This window comes from Nannospalax galili, unplaced genomic scaffold (genome assembly GCF_000622305.1).
Source record: "Nannospalax galili isolate Female #2095 unplaced genomic scaffold, S.galili_v1.0 scaffold746, whole genome shotgun sequence".
NCBI lineage: Eukaryota > Metazoa > Chordata > Mammalia > Rodentia > Spalacidae > Nannospalax > Nannospalax galili.
This window is the reverse complement of record NW_008354790.1, coordinates 1,044,609-1,049,846: the sequence shown is the minus strand read 5'-3', so window position 1 is coordinate 1,049,846 and position 5,238 is coordinate 1,044,609. Positions and strand designations below refer to the sequence as shown.

Here is a 5,238-nt window from a genome sequence, read left to right as displayed (position 1 = left end):
TTATATTCCTCCTCCTCCTCCTCCTCCCCTCGTCCTCCTCCTTTTATGTCTGTGATCAAATTTATCCCTGAGCCCAGGCAAGGGGTTCAGGGGCCATGAGTTACAGTGTTCCTATGGCAGCCTTTTGGGCTGAATTGGACATGGCTGCACTCTTCATACTTCTTCAGTACTCTGAGAAGCATTAGTGTGGTATCTTTGTCCTAGTCAGATGAGTCCTTGTCCCACTGTGTTGCAATTTCTATCAAATTGAAACATTCCATTCTGGAGGGAAGCTGGTAACTCAGGAAATAACTTTCAAGTCTCAGGAAGTCCCTCCCACTTACCAGATCCATGGCCCCTTTTCCCCCAAGGTTGTACAAGTGATAAAGACTGCTGAGGACTGGAAACTGTCTGACCTGTTCAGCTGCCTGCAAATTGTGCAGAGAGATCCAGGGCTCTACCTGTGAGTTATCGCCCATGCTAAGGTGGACTTAGGTGATGCAGTTGCCTTTGAGTCATGCATATTCCTGTAAGTAACTCCTGTAAATTCACTGGTTCATCAAATTGGTGGTATCATTACTTTTTTCTGTTGTAAATTCTCTATTTGGGGCGAATAGCAATTTGTTCATGTCTCCCTAGGAATAGTGCTATACAACACATCCGAAGATGAAGTGTACTGCGGGTGTGATCAGGTCACACCAGGTACAGGGAACCCCGAATTCATATCCACTGGACATTGTACTGTAGTAAGCTTGCCTTAGCTCCTTAAATGGTCACATTCACATTATTTCCTCATGCTAGGTTGTGATTAGCAACCACTTAGCTGCTTCTCTTGTGCCACAAAATCCTTTTCACATAAATTGCTGCCCAACGGATAGTCCCTCTGCAACCATTCTGCAGTTATACAAGTGGATTTCAGAGATGGCTCTCGGGTTGAGTAGATCTACTTGTTAAATTTTTATCTTCTTGGCTTTAGCCACACACGGACTGTTGAGATCATTTTGAATTTTCATTATGTCATCTCTGGCAAGTGTTCTCCCTACCAGGTTGGTGTCATCTGAATAATTGATTAGCAGATATTTAAAAAAGAATAGGGCCAAGGACGGGATTCTGTATTCAGACAGCAGAAACTTTTCTTTCCATTGACACAGCCATGAATCAACAATGGCTACAGCTGTTCAACTGGCCATAAATTTGTCTCAGATTATCATCCTCTGATGCTGTGGAAGTGTGAGAGCTACAGTGGTTGATATTGAATATGTAAAGGCATCAAGTGTCTCCAGATGAACCCAGAAGTTAAATGAAGTTCAAGGCAAAAATCTCAGCTTTCTTTCATATGACCTAATGAGACTCTAAATTTTATCTGGGGGAGGACAGGAAAATATTGATTGAGGAAAAATAACAAAAATTAGGAGGATGGATTTTTTTTTTAGAAATCAGAACCCAAGACTTATCAATAAGGGTACAATGATTAGAACTGTTTGGTATTGGCAGAGACAAAGAAAATGATCAAAGGAACAGAAAGTGTCCAGAAACAATAGCATAACATGGTGCACAGGTAGGAATTTGCTGTGGCACAGGGTGTGCTGCATATCTGTTGGGGATGCATGTGCGATGACAAAGTAAAACTGTACTCTATGGCAGTCTGGAATGGACAACAATGATCTCTCTCTCTCTCTCTCTCTCTCTCTCTCTCTCTTTCATTCAGAACTGTACCAAAACAGATCCTAGGATGTTTAAAGTTCTGAAAAGGAAAGGAAAGCTTCCACACATTGGAGGAAAATGTGAGTGTCTTCATGACCTTCCAAGGAGGAAATGTTTTTTAAACAAGATGCCAAAAGTAGGAGCCAACGTGAGAAATTTGATTCATTTGACTCTATTAAAATTACAAATGTTCATCTATCAAAATACAAGTGAAAGGTCAAACTTACATACTTGGAAGAGATGATTTTCTACAGCTATTAAAGATAAATAATTAGTATTCAGAATGTGATAAAGCCTTTTCATAAACCAACATGAAAAAATGCAAATAATTGATGAGGAAAAGAAGTGAAGACTATTACCAGATATTTTTACAAAAAGGAAGTCAAAATACAGAAGAATGCATTCATCCCATTAATGATGCTTGGCTTCTGTGTGAATAGGCAAATGCAAACTGGAACCACAGAGAGCTTGTCTCTGAGCCATCAGATTGCCAGCCTTTCCAAGTCTAACGATAGCAAATGTGGAAAAGAATGCAGGGCAAGGGGAAGCACTGTCAATGGATGGATGGTTCCATGGTGCTCCCATAGAAAGGAAGCTCAGTAATAGCCGGGAAAGCTGAAAACATATACCACGTAGGTACAGTGATTTCATATGCAGGTATGAATAGTAAAGAAATTCTGACATGCACCAGGAGGCATTTTCATGAGTGTGAGCTGTAACATTGTTTATGACAATGAATAATCAATGAACAATATGGAAAGCCATCAACACGATTTTTCAGCCTGCACCATCAGCCTGGTCACCAGCAGGAGAGCTAATGAATCAATTATGAAACATTCGTTCCATGCTGACGTTTCTGATGATAGAAGTGATTGGACTAAATCCACATGAGTAACATGGGGACATCTTAAAAACCTAAAGATAAGTGAGGATAACGAGCAGCAGAAAGATGCAGAGAGTGAGATGCCATTCACACACCAAAAGCTAAGCAATGCCCTTTACGAAGGATGGCAAGCCACAGCCTATAGGTGAACTCCAACACAACAAATGCCTACTTTGTAAATCTGGGTTTTAAAAATGACAAGCACACTCATTTGATAGCATATTATCTATAACTGCATTTGTGCTAAAGGAGCAGAGCTAACATAGCCTAACAGAGATAGTGTGGCCTTTAAAGGCCGAGGTAGTTACTACGAAAAAACAAACAAACAAACAAAAACTTTTCAACATTGGTAGGCTTCTACATGACCTTTTCCGTGTTAGTTGTTCCTCCCTACATTCCCTCCTCTACCCTGCCCTCCCACTGGCCACCCAATTTAACCCTTCCTATTCTCTTATTCCTCTTTACCCTATTTATACCAACCATTGCATTCTATCTTCCCTCCCTTGAAAGCACCCCTCCCCACTATCAGAACCAAGAACCTATGGCTAGACAAGTCATGGGACCTCAGAGAAGACCTACTAGATGATTCTGTTAAATGGGCATTGAATGGCTAGACAAGTCACAGGCCCTAAGAAAGGCCCTATTATATTATTCTGCTAAGTGGGCATTGTATTAAAGCAACTCCTAATGACTTACTGTTATACCCATAGATTAGTGCATCTCTCAACCCTCATCAGAGAAACCTCCTTTGGCAATAGATGGTGATTAATGCAGAGACCCACAACTGGTCAAGGTTCAGAGAATAATAGACTGCAGAATGCTTGGCCCTAAATGGGACACCTATGTCACACTCCCTCCTCTCCAAGGCTCAGGGATTATTGCAGAAGAGGGAACAGAAAGATCATAATAGTCAGAGATGGCAGACAATTACAACAAATTGTGTTTTCTAGACACAACTGGGCAGTTGTACATATGAAACCACAGTGTTTGCAACAGCATACACAAGATCTGAGTAAGCTCAAGCCAGACAAAAATCTCAGCATGTGGAAGTGAGGTGGGTATGTTGTCTAGCTGAGGAGCTAAAAGAAATTCATAGGGAGAGCCAGTTTTCTTTAAGGGTGTGGCCCCTGGTGGGTCTCCCACCACCAAAGGATGGCCATGCACCCAAGAGTATATGGGCAGCACAAACTGGACTTGATAGTTTTTTTTTTTTTTTTAAAGGACCAAAAGTTGGGTGAGTAGGGAAGGGAGAGAAGTTATGGGGAATGAATATGATCAAAATGCATTGTATAAAATTCTCAAAGAATTGAAAAAATGAGGGAAGAAAAAAAAAAGAAAAAAATGTGCGCTGGCCTCTGGGATATACGGGTATTGCTGGATGCACGGTTGGTTTTAATGCTGAGTTGCCACAAATTAGAATCACGTGAGTAGGGAGCCTCACTTGAAGAATCGTCTTAATTGCCTTGGTGTATGAAGACCCACCCTAAATACGGACGGAACCTTCTGGCAACAGCCCACCTCAAAACGGACGTGGCAGAAGGAAGGCTATTCTTTGGCTTGTTTGGTTTCAGTCTCGCTGCTGTTTTGGTTTATCGGCTGCTGCTGCTGCTGACTCAGTCACCGTCACGGGAGCCAGTGTTTCCAGGCTTCTGCTGTTGACTGAGGACCAGCAGTTCTTCAGGAACCCACCAGGTTGTTGAGAACAGAGGGGATTGCTGAGGCACCCAGCCCCACGGACTGAGCAACTACCGGGTTCTCAGCCTCTCCAATGTGTGACAGCTACTCTGAGAGCCTCTGACTGCTGAGGCATCACCCAGCTACAAGACCCAACAACTACCCGGTTCTCAGCCTTTCAGCTGGGATTCAGCTGTTGCTACTATTTCAAAGTAAGCTGGTTAATAAACTCTTTATTCATTCTATCAGCTCTATTCCCTTAGAGAACATTGACTAATATACTAGGCTAATATATGACCTGTATGGTCTACTCAAGAGAGTTTATTTATTTATTTATTTATTAAAAATTATCTATTTGGTAACTACATGATTAGAAGAAGCATTTCATTACAGCATTAACATATTCAATAACAATTTACAAAATTGGCCGTAAATTTTTAGGTTCACAGTTGAATTAATACAGTTCTACAATATTGAACTCAGCATAAACCCTATAAGACATAAAATTGAATGAGGTTTTAACCTTTAAAAAGATCTCCATTTCATTTAAAAATACACTGCTTCATACATAAAAACTCATTTTTAATGCTACTAAAACTTAGATGTTTGCACATATGTCTCTAATCTCTATGTATCTGATTATTACTAGTCACAGTCAGTTACTTTCTGAGATCTACCTGAGCATGGATATAAAATCATTGGATAGATTTCAGTGGTGATACATTTCACCTCTACGAATTAACATGGAGCAAATTTTTATGCTTCTTCCTCAGCTATAATTCATTTTTTTTATTTGTTGATTTTTTTGTGTGTATTGCATACAGAACATCCCAAACAATCTTATTCATCTGTATACCCACATCCCAAATGGCACCTCCCACAGTCTCCCCCCCCACCAAATACTCCATAATCCCTGTTACTGTCTGCTGTGTTGTCAGCACCCCCAGCCGTTCTCCAGTGCTTGTCCATCTGCTGAGTCTAGTCAGCCTATCTAGAGT

General features: G+C 41.0%; 1 pseudogene; it reads right to left on the bottom strand.

Moving 5' to 3' along the window:
* Positions 1-43: 43 nt before the first annotated feature.
* Positions 44-149, bottom strand: LOC115067516 (annotated as a pseudogene).
* Positions 150-5,238: the final 5,089 nt, after the last annotated feature.